The sequence below is a fragment of the Balaenoptera physalus genome (genome assembly GCF_965194825.1).
Source record: "Balaenoptera physalus genome assembly, chromosome: 3".
Lineage (NCBI taxonomy): Eukaryota > Metazoa > Chordata > Mammalia > Artiodactyla > Balaenopteridae > Balaenoptera > Balaenoptera physalus.
In genome coordinates, this window is record NC_138890.1 from 142,193,004 (window position 1) to 142,209,038 (window position 16,035).

General features: G+C 38.3%; 1 protein-coding gene across 4 annotated transcripts in view; it reads right to left on the minus strand.

The window, feature by feature from the left end:
• The window catches only part of FBXO4 (F-box protein 4), a 435,787-nt gene that overhangs the window by 21,878 nt on the left and 397,874 nt on the right, over positions 1-16,035 (minus strand). For all 4 annotated transcript variants that reach the window (XR_014261758.1, XR_014261759.1, XR_014261760.1 and 1 more), the window contains one exon: positions 6,288-10,981. The gene's annotated coding sequence lies outside the window, so the exon portion shown is untranslated. The remainder of the gene's footprint in view (positions 1-6,287; positions 10,982-16,035) is intronic.

Here is a 16,035-nt window from a genome sequence, read left to right on the forward strand (position 1 = left end):
CAAGATTCACCACAGCTCTAGAATTCCTGCTGCATTTCGGTGCATTCAGATGTGGCCTGAGGCATGTTTCAAGACATGAAAGGCTGAATCAAGCATGACACTAATTCTGTATCTAATATGAATCCTCCTAAATTAATAGCCAGGGTCTGGAAGTTGTTTCTCCTTCCCAAGACCCAAGGCAATAGCTAATTATTTCAGTGCGAAGGCTGTTAATGGAGCTGGAGAAGAAAGTCACTGAAAACTGATTTCTTTAAAGCTAAAGTAACTGAAGAAAACGTCATTCAATCAGTCAAGAAACATGTATTTGGCATCTAGAACTTACTATGTTCTGGGCAGTTAGATGTTTGTCATGAAAATTTAAATAAGAAAATAGTTCCTGTTATTAATGGCCTCTACCCTAGTGATCTATGTAAGATGGTGGCCATGAGACAGGAAAAGCTTGTCTCTGAGAGATATAAGTAGAAGTCATGACTTAAGAGAACAGATACGTTAACCTATAGGCAGATCCATAGGAAGGACAGCCATGCGTGACTTCTACAAACCACATAGGAGGTATTGACAGTTGTTTGGACATTTACTGTAAAAGTCAAGAGGAGAGCAAGGAAGACTTGGATTTAACAGGAGTCTTCTACCAGTTGTTCCGGCCACCAATGCCCTGAATGTGATTCTTTTGTTGCAGGATAATTGTACAAGAGGAACAGATAAGGTGGCATTATAAGATTTGAACAGTGGACAGAATGAAAGCAGAAGAACTTATGAAAGCCATCTCTTGAAGGTGTAGTGATGAAAGCAACAGAGAAGTTGTGAGGTCTCCTAGCAGAGAGGGTATTAGGATCTGCCTGCCATTTCTATTCCTTCACTCCTCTTTCATGTTGTCTGTCACCTCACCTGTGGACTTGGGATCAGCCAGCTTGTTTGACTTGTTATTTGACTCTTTTTACTGCATTGAAAGCTGATGCTTCTGACTGACTCAACTGTAGATCCATTCTGTATTGCTAACGCTGGACTGTGTCTGAGCTCTGGTAATTAAGGCTATCTTTTTTTCTTTTTCTGCCTGAAGTGGGTTTTGCAGGATTTTGCCTGGTGACAGTATTTTATTACTCACCACAGTCTACTGAAAAAAATGAGCTATTAAGTACTAAAAAGACATGGAAGAATCTTAAACGCATATTATTAAGTAAAAGAAGCCAATCTGATAAAGCTATATACTGTATGATTTCCAACTATATGACATCCTAGAAAAGGGAAAACAATGGAGGCAGTAAAAAGATCAGTGGTTATCAGGGGTTGGAGGAGAGGAGGGTGAATAGGTGAAGCACGGAGGATTTTTAGGGCAGGAAAATACTCTGTATGGTACTATAATGATAGATATGTGTCATTATACATTTGTCCAAATCCATAGACTGTGCGACACCAAAAGACAACCCTAAGGTAAACTATGGACTTTGGGGAATTATGATGTATCGATGTAGGTTCATCAATTGTAACAAACGTGCTGCTCCAGTGGGGGATGTTGATAGTGGGGAGGCTCTGCAGGTGTAGGGCAAGGACATATGGGAAATCTCTGTACCTTCTCCTCAATTTTGTGTGAACTTAAAACTGTTCTAAAATAATAAAGTCTTTAAAAAATCAAGTCTATTAAAAATAATTTCTAGAACATTACCAAAGTTATCATCATAATCTCCTTTCCATCTTTTGCAAACTACCATCAGGTGCTCCATTTTTCTTCATTAAAATTTTTTTCTTTTTATTAAATATGACTTCAGTTAAACTAAGAAAACTAGAATTTGAGGTAATAAATACATTTATAAAATTAATTTTCACTGTACATTATTAATGTTTAATCTTTTTGTCATACATATTCAAAATGTATGACATTCAGGGGTTAAGAAGCTGCAGTATTCTTTCTGTACAAAAAGAATTTTAGAATTTTTTTGTTCTCTGAGAATAGACCTCTCCCTCTCTCTTCTAGATTTTCTAATTTCAATCACACTCTCAGGAAAGCTATATGCATAAAAATTGCAAATTGCATCCAAGTGAAATATTTATCTCACAGCCTCACAAAGCTTACATCCTTATCCTCTGTCTGCAGTTCCCATTCTTAGAGTCACACCATTAGGTTAGGCTTTTATTACAATGTGGGCAACAGAAATGAAGACCATTATGTTTCAAAATCAAAATTAAAGGAGGGGGTATTGAACCACTGCATCCATTCTTGAGAAATCTTTCCTAAATTACTTCTCTTAAAGCCTTCCCTGGTGAACTCAGCCCATTTTCTGTCTATAGCAATAATTGACACTTTATTATATTTATTCTGAACTTCAAATTATTAGTATCACATACGCATGATCTGATATATTATTATATACATTTTGGTTCATTAAATGGCTCTGTGTTCTGAGCTAGACCTTAAACCCTTGGGCTTTTGTCTCACAGCACCTTGCTCTGTAGTGGGTCTATGGTTTATATTCCATAAAAACTTGACTATCAGTTGACTATTGGAGACATTACCAGAGAGCAACATACAGCTACTGGAGTTGTGATTACTTTGAATTTGAATTCGTTGCCTTCTGCACTTTGCTTAGCCTCTTTCTGCATTTTCTACCTTGCTACAGCACTGTGAGTTGCTGTCCTCCTACAGTCTACAAAAATACCATTGTCCTGTGGATTATGAGTCTTTCTGCCTAGTTATTACTGAAAATTGTAAAGCCCTCTTTAAGCTTGAGCTCCCTTCATCTGTGCAACACTCAGGTCTGCTTTTAAAGCCAGTGTATTGTCTAGGTCCTCCTGGAGGAAGCCTCCCATCAGTCATCATGTTCACTAATAATGTCAAACCTTTCCCACATTAGCCTTTTCATTTACTATTCTTTGGAACCATTTCAAACTTACTGTCAAGTAATAACCCACCATCATTTAACTCTGTACATTATGGCTTTCTTCCTTCCTCCACATTCAACTCTTCCTCCTCAAACACAACTCTCCTACCCCATACAACCTCTAAACTAGACATTACTGCAAAAGAGTCATGAGGTTTTCAAGCATTTCTCTGCCCTAACAATTTATTTCCAGAGTCATAATGCATTTAATCTTTCTAAATTTCTCTGACCTTTTTAAGCTTTCATATAGGAACAGGATGCTCAGTTAAGTAGTGGAGCATGAAATATCCCTTTGCTGTTTGGTACAGGGAAGTGGAACCCTGAAAATCTATTTGAGGCATAATCATCTGATAACTGCTCAAACTCCAGGCAGAGCAAATCAGGAGCAGATTTATTACTGCTCCAAAGTAAGATTTTGATTTTGATAAGAGTTTCTGCACAAGAAAAACAGTCATTTGATGCTGATATTACTTCTTATATTTTTGTTCAAGTTTAACCACCTATGCAAGAGTAATAACATTTCCCTCCAACTCCTGCCTTTCACAAAGAACTGTTATTCAGAGACCATAAGCCCTACAAGTCATTAATGATCATCCTGACTGAATTATTTAGGAGAGCTTTCTGTGTACTCCATGATTTTAGCTCACACTGGAGCTGAATTATAGAGGTCCTACTTTCAGCATGAGGCTGTGATTCCCTATGTTAACTTGAACATCTGTTGATTTAGATACTTGCCTACCCGGAAGTCATGTGGTTGTCTTTTGAAATACATTAAATGTTAATGGGACCCTTAGGAGAGTCTTCTTTATGTAAATAGTAGATAATTCATATTCTGTGCTTAACGTTTTTCTTCCTGTTGATTTTGGTGTAGAGCTGATGGGAAGTATAATGCTTCCTTTAACCACAGGGAAGAGGTGAGGCTGGAGGGGTAGAGGGCTTCAGTTGTCTGCTCCTCACTGTACATTTATTTCCAAGGCAATGTTTCAGGGTAGTAGAACAACCTCTTTGAGCACAAATGTTGGTAATGCATTTCTCAAGGCAAAATAATAAGCGAGGTCCAAATCCATTTTCTAGAACATTTGGGAGTGTTTTGAAGTAGTCCCGATGTTCCCTGAGGTTATGGAATTCCATGCTCCATTAGGAAAAGGTGGCTACAAATGTGATGGAGAGAGAGGCAGGAGTTCTTGGCACATTTGTGTGTGTTTTCTAATGTGGTTGGTTTGTGTGGTCTGAACAAGTAAATGGCAAGGAGGGTGCAGAAAACCCCATGTCTTCTGGTCTTCTAACAAGTTGACCTGTGTGCCACAGAATGAAAAAGGATGGAAAACTCTTAAAAGGAAGACCAGTTGTTATCTTGGCACATTTGTCAACAAATTGATCCTTAATTGTTCACACTGACTTGTTCAACACAAATGGCAAATGCCTTTGTAAATCTAAATCTGCCATGGATTAAGGTTACAAAGAGTCCTGTTCACTCCAGGGCGTGGTAGTCCCTGTGCTGCTAATGCTGTTATTTTAAAATTAGGGATTAATGGTCCTCTTCTTCTAGGTGTCTGATGCCCTAAAAAGTTGCCCAACACCAAATGAAACAAACCTACGTCTGCTTCATATGCATCATAAGCTAACCCTTTCCTTAGTGTTTTTGGGTTTCATGGGAGAATTACAACATAGTTTAAAAATGTGTGAGCTGTGAATTTATCTGTGTGATTACCAAACTGCAAACCACTTTATGGCAGTTATACAAGTCCAGTGTGGACAAAGGCTGCAAACGCACGTTCATGTCCTCCCTCTTCCTGTTAATTAGATTCAAAATGACTCCCATAACGTCAGAATGACCCCTCCCCCACCCCCAAATGAGAAAGTGGCGATTATTCTTGGGAGCGAGAGAGCACACGCGCGCACGCGCCGTGAAATCCCTGTGGAAATCCCCGATGAAGGGAGAGGAGTGTGCGTGGCTGGAGGTCAGGCCAGCTTAAGTCCCTGCTGGTCCATCTTTATGTCATCTATATAGTAGGTTCATGTACAAGCTTTTATTTGAATCTAGAGTCCAATGGCAACAAGTTAAGAAAAAAAACTGCTAGCAAAATTAATTTTTGATGCCACGTCTCACTTCCACCCTCTTTCTACATCCTTATTTTCTTGATCTTTATTCCAGTCAATCAGTCAATTAATAAAGTCTCTATGGCCTCCTCTTAGAAAGCTTAATTTGTAGCAGGAATAGAGGATGGCACCATCCATGGCTCAGAACTTTTTTGTAAGGCCCTTCTCACTACTCCATAATCTTTATCTCTACCGTTCTCACTTTGATGGCTCCTTTGTCCTCTACTCAATTACCTGAGTCCTCTGCTTTCATCTAAAATTCTTTCTCTCTTTCTGTCTCTCTTCCTCTTCCTCCTCTTACAATTCTCATTTCAAGAGGAACCACAAAAGATAGTGAGGCAGAGAGTAAGAGTCAGAGATAGAGAAAAATGCGTGACTATGGTACAGAGACAGCTATTTCCTTTTCTGTATCCTAATTTATCCAACTTTTACTGGGATCTTTGTTCCTTTTATTAAAAATATGCATACAACTCTTTAGAGCAAAGCAAAGAGCAGCTTTAGCTGCAGACAGCTGGTGACACTGGCAAGCATGTCTTCTAAAGCTCCTCATGCTTCCCCTGGCCTGCCCCCCACTCCCTTATGTGTGTCCCCTGCCCCAGACATGCCCACCTTCTTGCTGCACATCACTGAGCAAAAGCGAATTCTCAGTGGATATGGAACAAGGGTTGACAAAGTTTTCCCAAAAGGGGCCAAATAGTTAACATTTTAAGCTTTGCAGGCCACATGGTTTCTATTGCAACTACTCAACTCTGAAGTTGTTACACGAAAGCAGCCAAAAGCCATACATAAATGAATGGGCATGGGTGTGTTTCCAATAAAATTATATTCATGTACACTTAAATCTGAATTTCAAGTAAGTTTCATGTGTCACAAAATATTTTTGTTTTTCCACAACCATTTAAAAGTATTTAAAAAATTCTTAACTGGTAGGCTGAATAACAACAAAAAAACGCACAAGGCCATGGGCCAGATCTGGCTGGAGGGCTGTAGTTTGCAGACCCCTAATATAAAAGATAAACTCTCAGAGGCTAGGAATTTGATGCCAGTGACGTGAAGTTTAATCTACTTCTATTTTGGCATGAGTCACGCACACAGGCGAGGCTCTTTCAATACAATACTCTCAAGGCTCCCTTAAGGCATCCAATTATCCCAAATCATAAGTGAAGACAGAGAACATTCCATCTTGAAAGAACTGAAAGTTACTCAGGAAGTCAGATTTTCAGAGAGCATTATGATCTACGCATGCCAGCTTTTAAATTCTCATGGTCACCGGTAGTCTCCTCCTGTGGTATGTTTTCCATCTGCAATTACCTCCATCTGTAAGGAACCCGGAAAGCACTGCCACATAGATGATGTCACTCTCCTCAAGCATGATACCTGAAGGAGGGGAAGCAGCAGGATTAGAAAAAAAAAATCATTTAAGGGGAAGAAAATATATCCCCTCTGACAGAAGTTTCCCGTAGCCAAGAACCAATAACAGCATTGACCCAATTCTAAAATGGGTCTGGGAAGTTCAAAATTCAACTCCAGTGACCTCAGGGTACAATACCCACCCCCCAACTCTCCCTTCAGTAAAACCTGTCTTCCAAGGAGAATAAGATTTCCAGGGCTTGCCCTTTGCTTCACTCACCGCAGTGTTTGCTTTTCACCTGCACTGGCTTTTGATCATTTTGAAACTACAAAGGGCCTTGACAAAAGACAAAGAAGAGCTTGGCTTCCTGTAAGATTTTCACCAACTTTGTTGCTTTCAGAGCTGGAGCCTACCATCTATATCCAAGCAACAAAATGACTGCATCATTTGAACAGCAGAAAATTGAGTAGGAAAATTGAATTCTGAAGCTGAAGGACAGAGTACAGAATCAAAGGCCCTTGCTTATAAATGAGTTCTGTTCAATCTTACTTTTTCATGTATCTTCTTTTTGTTGTTGTCAGACTGTTTTCCCAACTAGATAGTCATACTGGGAAACTCTGCTTGAAGGCCATTTGATATCTAGAGGAAAAAAAAATCAACATATAACTTGAAGAAGTGGTACGTTTTCACAGAAATTAAAAGAAACATTTGTTGTGATGACATACCCTGTGGCAAGGATATTGTATTAGAACAAACAGTTCCCAACTTATAAGTAGATTGTGAGCCAAAATTTGTAAGTCTGTTGTTTGCAACTTGGAAGACATTCGCCTATAGGGACAGTGCTGTAGGTGGCGGCTGGACACCAGCATTTAGTTGTGATGGCTTGTGCAATCCAGTCAGACTTCTGAAATGGTAAAATGACGCTGTTTGAGCTTCTCAGACTGAAGTATGCAGGGATTAACAATGAACATTTCAAGTCAGGGAATAAACATGGTACAACTTCCTGGCATGTTAATTTTGTTATAAAATTTAAGGAAGAATTCTTTCTGAATTAAAAATAAATATGCAGAATTTTGAGTAAAATATAAAATTCCTGAAAACTTTAAAGATTAATCATGAGACTTCAAAACTACCTTGTGCTTATAGCTTGAAATTTTGGTCTAAGTCCCCAGACCTCCTTGATTTCAGAGCTCTCCTATTAGGCAAAGTGGAGATGTTCGAGAAGCAAAGCAGTCCTGCATGACAGCTCCATGTTCACCTGCAGCATGGCAGCTTGTTGTATAGACTCCACTGGTCCATGCCACACTAAGAGTCAATGAAACTCAGCTTTGTAAATTACAATCTTGCTGGGGTCGAAGGAAAGAAAGCACCCAAAGGTATTTGGAGATAGGAGGAGGCCAAGGAGACATGATAACTACATCCAGTGTGGATCCTGGATTGGATTCTGGAATAGGAAAAGGACAGTAATGGGATAACTGGTGAAATTCTAATAAGGACTGTAGATTAATCATACTATTGTAACAACAGTGGTAGGGGGAAGAAGAGTAGGGAGGTCAGAAACACACGATAAAGATTGAACTATTAAAAAATCAGTAGTCATAGCAATCTCAGTCTTTGTTCTCAAATATCTTTTTATCAATTAGTAAGATAGGGGGATCTCCTGATATTGTTTCCACATATGCCATCACCAGAGACAGCACTAGTGAACAAGGCTGAAAGCAGCTGGGGGTGAGTATATAGGGCTTTCTTTGGATGATTCACACATCTAAATTGGACAGTACACAGAGGCAGATCAAACTGTCTCCCAGACTCCACCATGGCTGTGAGGGTTCAGGGTGGCACGGAGCTTTGTTGGGAGACTTCCTCATGAACTTTCTAAGTCAGAGGTCTCATTCCAAGGCAGTCGACCTGAAAGTCCTGCCCCTACCTCAAGATATTGGTGGGGCCAGGAGCATTTCCTGCTCAGGGGGGTCAGGGTAAGGCTTAGCATCATTTCTGGCCTGAAGTGTAATTTCCTAAGCCCTTAAAATATTCAGGGTGTCCATGAAAGGAAAGGAACATTATATTAGTGTGACAGACATTCTGTCAATATAATTAAGCTATTGGATCTCTTTCTTCTTTAGAAATGGATGTGAAAGCAAAGCAGGGAAGAGCTAGTTGTGTAAAATGGAAATGGTGATGAGTGGTATGCCATTTAAAGAGAAAAGGGGCAGAAAGGGAGACGCTACAGCAGCAGGTACAAACTTACATGACTACAGTTTTGCTGCTCCCCTGTGGATGGAGAAGTAGAAGTTTGGATATTTGATGGCATTAGAACTGCCTAAACTATAGACACACATGCGTACACTCCTGTGTGCATGTTTTATGAGATTTTTTTCTGACTTGTGCTTGCTTTACTTTTACTTCAGAGGTTAGTGTCTAGGGAGTGTATTAAGAGTAGGATGGAGGGAAGAGTAAGGGATGATCAAGATGCTCAAGGTTAAGATAGATAACTAAGAAGAAGCTGCTGTATAGCACAGAGAACTCTACTCAATACTCTGTAATGGCCTATATGGGGAAAGAATCTGAAAAAAAAAAAAAAAGAGTGGACATATGTATATGTATAAGTGATTCACTCTGCTGTATACCTGAAACTAACACAACATTGTAAATCAACTGTACTCCAATAAAAATTTTAAAAAAAGAAAAAAGAAAACAAAAGAGTCAGGCACCAGAACGTCTGCCTATGGCATAGAAGGCTTCCTCTAGTCCACAGTCATGCCTAAGAATGGCTCCTTATGTCTCCAACTATTCGAGAAAAAACAAAAACTACTCCCAGAGGTGCTCTAAACCCTGCATGGAGCATAAAAGAAACATTTCCCAACATTTACTATTCTGCTGTTTGTTCTGAAGGCTTCACAGCATTTAGTGAGTTAGAGATCTCCAAGAAAATGCCTTGCTCTGCAGAGCAAATTTCCTCTGTTCTACTCTATGACATAAATCACAGAAAGATCCTTTTGACCCACCTCCTAGAGAAATGGAAATAAAAAAAAACAAAAAACAAATGGGACCTAATGAAACTTAAAAGCTTTTGCACAGCAAAGGAAACCATAAACAAGATGAAAAGACAACCCTCAGAATGGGAGAAAATATTTGCAAATGAAGCAACTGACAAAGGATTAATCTCCAAAATATACAAGCAGCTCATGCAGCTCAATATCAAAAAAACAAACAACCCAGTCCAAAAATAGAAGATCTAAATAGACATTTCTCCAAAGAAGATATACTGATTGCCAACAAACACATGAAAGGATGCTCAACATCACTAATAATTAGAGAAATGCAAATCAAAACTACAATGAGGTATCATCTCACACCAGCCAGTATGGCCATCATCAAAAAATCTACAAACAATAAATGCTGGAGAGGATGTGGAGAAAAGGGAACCCTCTTGTACTCTTGGTGGGAATGTAAATTGATACAGCCACTATGGAGAACAGTATGGAGGTTCCTCAAAAAAACTAAAAATAGAATTACCATATGACCCAGCAATCCCACTACTGGGCATATACCCTGAGAAAACCATAATTCAAAAAGAGTCATGTACCACAATGTTCATTGCAGCACTATTTACAATAGCCAGGACATGGAAACAACCTAGGTGTCCATCAACAGATGAAGGGATAAAGAAGATGTGGCACGTATATACAATGGAATATTACTCAGCCATAAAAAGAAATGAAATTGAGTTATTTGTAGTGAGGTGGATGGACCTAGAGTCTGTCATACAGAGTGAAGTAAGAAAGAGCAAAAAAATAACATATACTAACACATATGTATGGAATCTAAAAAAAAAAAAAAGGTTCTGATGAACCTAGGAGCAGGACAAGAATAAAGATGCAGACGCAGAGAATGGACTTGAGGACACTGGGAGGGGGAAGGGTAAGTTGGGAAGAAGTGAGAAAGTGGCACTGACATATATACACTATGAAATGTAAAATAGATAGTTAGTGGGAAGCAGCTGCATGGCACAGGGAGATCAGCTCAGTGCTTTGTGACCACCTAGAGGAGTGGGATAAGGAGGATGGGAGGGAGACATGGGAGGGAGACATGAGAGGGAGGGCATGTGCAGATATATGTATACAGATAGCTGATTCACTTTGTTATACAGCAGAAACTAACACAACATTGTACAGCAATTATACTCCAATAAAGATGTTAATTTAAAAAAAAAAATTTCCTCTGTTCTAATATGGCCCAGCCCAGCCCAGCCATCCAAAGGGTAAGATGTTTGTAAATGGATTCACCCAAGCCAGGATATACTTGTGTACTGTTGGAAGAGTTTTTTTTTTTCCCCTTAATGTTTAACTTTTTATTTTGAAACAATTTTAGATTTAAAGAAAAGTTGCAAACATAGCACAAAAATTTCCCATTGAGTTTTTCCCAATGTTAACATCTTACATAACTATGATACAATTATCAAAACCAGAAAACTAATATTGGCACAATGATGCATTTAATCTACAGACCTTATTCGGATTTCCCAGTTTTCTCACTGCTGTCCTTTTGCTATTTCAGGATCCAATCCAGGATTTCTTGTTGCATTTAGCTGTCATGTGCCCTTGGTCTCCTCCAATCTGTGATAGTTCCTCAGTATTTCCTTGTCTTTCATAACCTTGACAATTTTGAGATGTATTGGTCAGTATGTTGAAAACTGTCCCTCTTTAAAGTTACGTATTTTGAATAAGAATACCATAGAAATGTTGGTTGTCCCTTCTAGGAACATCATGTTGAGAGTTTATGATGCTAGTATATTTTATTATCGATGATGCTAACCTTGGTTAACCAGAATCCTGCCATGGTTCCCCACTGTAAAGTTACTCTTTTTCCCTTTGTAATTAAGTAATATACAGTGAGATACTTTGAGACTCTGCAAATATTCTATTTGTCATTATATGTCACTCAACAATTTTAACATCTATCAATGGTTTTCTTTGCAAAAAGTATTATTAGGGTGATCACCTAAAGGTGATTTTCTATTTATATCATTCCTTTTATGTTTATTCATTGGGATTCTGTTGCAAGGAAGAGCTCTCCCTTCTACCCCATTTATTTACTTATTTGATTATTTATATCAATATGGATTCATGAATATTTTATCTATAGGTTATAATCCAATACTATCATTATGTACTGGAATAGGTTTTTTATCTGTTTTTTTTAAAATTTTGCTTTCTAACCTCATGCATTCTGACTTCCTAAAAGGTGAAAGTTATATAAAGAAAAACATCCTCTCACCTATCTTTAGATATTAAATTTTAGTGCTAGACCTGAGCTGAATAAATCTTTCGGAAACACTAGGGAGACTGGAAGGCACGGGAAAATGTTTGGTATAGTTTGGTAATACATGATTCCAGACAGCCTTGTCTCAAGCAAGCAATTTAAAGATACCCTCAATGGCTAGAGATAAGATTTTAAACCAGGGGAAAGAGAATACTTTCAACTGGGAAGATGAATATGAAGATAAGCTCCATATTGGAATTATTAGAATTTGGCTTTGAATGCTCAGAATTTGTCTAAATTGTAAATGTACAACTTCCTTGCTGTTAACTGAATCCCTCTCTCTGTTATTTCCTACTTACTAAGGGAAAGAACACAATATCCACAAGTATTCGATGTAGAAGAGGGACTTCCCCCTGTGTACTATTTCAGAACCACTTTTCCGAGAAAAGCTGAAAACAAACAGTTGTGAGATGCCCTAAACATAATCCTTTCCCCTGGGTAAGTTGTTCTTTAATGCTGGAAACTACCCACACCCCTTCCCTGAACTCCCACAGCTCATTAGTTCTTTTCTTAAGACCATTACCACATTCAGTCCTAATCATTTCTACTCAGAAATAAGCTGCTGCTTTACTTGATAATATTAATGAGTTATTTTTACCCTTTTAGCCTTGATAATGGTATTGTGGATTTATCTTTTTTAAGATTCCTTATTTTTTTGGAGATATATACTAAAACATTTATGGGTTTCATGATATGAAACCATATTGGGGAGAGGGTGTAGGAAAATATCTCCATGACCTTAAATCAAAAAGAACTTCTTTATCCATTGATCTATCAGTGGACACTTAGGTTGTTTCCATATTTGGCTACTTTAAATAATATTTCAGTGATCATACATTTAAAGTAATTATTTATAGGTAAGGACTTACTAATACCATCTTACTGTTTTCTGAGTTTTTTGTAGTTCCTTTGTTCTTCTTTTGCTATCTTCTTTTGTGATTTGATGACTTTCTGTAGTGGCATGATTTGACTATTTTCTCATTATATTTTGCGTATCAAAAATAAACCCAAAATGGCTTAAAGACTTAAATATAAGACATGTTACCATAAAATTCCTAGAAGAGAACATGGGCAAAACATTTTCTGACATAAATCGTACTAATGTTTTCTTAGGTCAGTCTCCCTAGACAATAGAAATAAAAGCAAAAATAAACAAATAGGACCTAATCAAACTTACAAGTTTTTGTACAGCAAAAGAAACCAGAAACAAAATAAAAAGACAATCTATGGACTGGGAGAAAATATTTGCAAATGATGCAACCGACAAGGGCTTAATTTCCAAAATATACAAACAGCTCATATAATTCAACAGAAGACAAATAACCCAATCAAAAATGGGCAGAAGACTTAAACAGATATTTCTCCAAAGAAGACATACAATGGTCAACGAGCACATGAAAAGATGCTCAACATCGCTAATTATTAGAGAAATGCAAATCAAAACTGCAATGAGGTACCACATCACACTGGTCAGAATGACCATCACTGAAAAGTAGACAAAAAACAAATGCTGGAGAGGGTACGAAGAACAGGGACCCCTCCTACACTGTTTGTGGGAATGTAAATTAGTGCAGCCACTGTGGAAATCAGTATGGAGGGTCCTCAAAAAACTAAAACTAGAGTTGCCATACTATCCAGCAATCCCACTCCTGGGCATATATCTGTACAAAACTATAATTCAAAAAGAACATGTGCCCCTATGTTCACAGCAGCACTATTCACAACAGTCAAGACATGAAAAAAATCTAAGTGTCCATCAAGAGATGAATGGATAAAGAAGATGTCATACATATATACAATAGACTACTACTCAGCCATAAAATAGAATGAAATAATGCCATTTGTAGCAACATGGATGGGTTTAGAGATTATCATACTAAGTGAAGTAAGTCAGAAGGAGAAAGACAAATACCATATGATATCACTTATATGTGGAATCTAAAATATGACACAAATGAACTTATCTATGAAACAGACTCACAGACATAGAGAACATAGAGAACAGACTTGTAGTTGCCAAGGGGGAGAGGGGGGTGGGAGAGGGATGGATCAGGGGTTTGGGATTAGCAGTTGCAAACTATTATACAGAGAATAGATAAACAACAAGGTCCAACTGTATAGCACAGAGAACTATATTCAATATCCTGTCACAAACCATAATGGAAAAGCTCATGAAAAAGAATATATATATACGTCTGAATCATTTGCCATAGAAATTAATATGACATTGTAATCAACTATACTTGAATAAAATAAATTTTAAAATAATAATGTGTCTCAGTATAAACCTTTTTAGGTTGAACCTGTTTAGGGATTTTTGAGTGTCATGTACCTTCATGTCTAATTCTCTCCCCAGATTTGGGAACTTCTCAGCCATTACTTCTTTAAATAAGCTTTCTGCCACTTTTTCTCTCTCTTTTCTTTATGGGACCCCCATAATTCATACATCAGATCTCTTGATGGTATCCCATAAATTTCATAGTCTCTTTTTCATTACTTTTGATTCTTCTTTTTCTTCTCTGAATGGATTATTTCAAATGCCTTGCCTTTAAGTTCAGAGATTCTTTCTTCTGCTTGATCAAGTCTGGTGTTGACACTCACAATTGCCTATATTTAATTTCATTCACTGTATTCTTCAGGTCCAGAATTTCTGTTTGGTTCTTTTATATGATTTCTCTTTGTTGAAATTCTCATTTTATTCATTATTGTTTACCTGACTTCATTGAACTGTTAGTGTTTTCTTATAGCTGATTGAGCTTCCTTAAAACAGTTGTTTTGAATTCTTGGTCAGAAAATTCATAGATCTCCAATTTATTGTGGATGATTACTAGAAAATTATTTTATTCCTTTGATGGTACCACGTTTCCTTTATTTTTTTGTGTGTGTTCCTTGAAGTCTTGCATTGCTGTCTTTGAATTTGAAGAAGGAATCACCTCCTCCAATTTTTACTCACTGGCTTCAGGAGAGAAATACCTTCACAAGTCAGCCCAACTAGGGATTCTGAGGCTTTTTCAGAACTTTTCTGTGGATGGGATGTACCCACTCCACACCTATTCCTCCCTCTTGGGTTATTCTCAAGATTGTATGCCTTCTCTTGATCCTGCAAAGCCAGGTTGAATGCTGAGAGCCTCTCTTTTGTTTTCCTTGGAGAAGTGCCGTCAAGTGCTCAAGTTTGTGTGCCTTCTCCCAATGCTGCAGAGCTGTGTTGGCTTTCTGTGTGTGCTTTCAAGCCGTCTGCAAAGGCTCATACTCACAGTCCATGCAGGCATATGCAGAGAGCTGGCCATATGAGTGTGGGTGACGTATGTGGAACACTGGGGATGCCTATGGGCCAGTTGGGGGAGTCTGCAGGCAAGGCATCCAAAGTGGTTTATGAATGGGCTTCCTGATGGAGTCTGCAATGTGGTGAGTAGAATCTGCAGCCCTTTGATGAGTTCCAAGTCCTGGTTGCTGTGCTCCAAGCTTCTCCCAACCCCTCAGTCATGCCAATCACGTCAGCATTCTGGGTTGGGTGAAAAAGAAGTAGGCCTCTTGGGGAGTGCCCCACAGGGCCGGGGAAGCCAGACAGTGACTCACTATTCTCTCACTTTCCCTGTGGAAGAATTTGACACTGGGCTGTGCTGCCTTGGAGGAGAGGGGTAACATGGATAAAATGAAACTGCTCTTCTTACCCTATTCAATGCATCTATTCTTGGACTTTTTGCTCCAACAGTGTGCTAGAACATTTCTGCTAGACACCCAGTCTCTGACAAAAGTACACTGATCTGTGGGTCATTGTCAAAGTTGATCTTCTATGAGGGATGAGGATGGAAAACAATTAAACCATGTCGTTGACATCACTCTCTCCCTTCTGAATTCATTAATTGGAATTTTGTTGTAAAGAAGAGCTATCCCTTGTCCCCTATTTATGCATGTATTAAAGAAGTGAGAAAGGTGAGAATTAGATGCCTTTATTTTATTTTATTTATTAATTTATTTATTTTCATAGTGTCAATTCTTTTATTTTTAAATATTTTTTAACATCTTTATTGGAGTATAATTGCTTCACAATGTTGTGCTACTTTCTGCTGCACAACAAGTGAATCAGCCATATGCATACATATAACCCCATATCCCCTCAGTCTTGTGTCTCACTCCCACCCTCCCTATCCCACCACTCTAGGTGGTCACAAAGCACCAAGTTGATTTCCTGTGCTATGCAGTTTCTTCCCACTAGCTATCTATTTTACATTTGGTAGTGTGTATATGTTAATGCTAACATGTCACTTTGTCCCAGCTTGCCCTTCCCCCTCCCCGTGTCCTCAAGTCCGTTCTCTACATCTGCATCTTTATTCCTGTCCTGCGCCTACGTTCATCAGAACCTTTTTTTTTTTTAAGATTCCATAT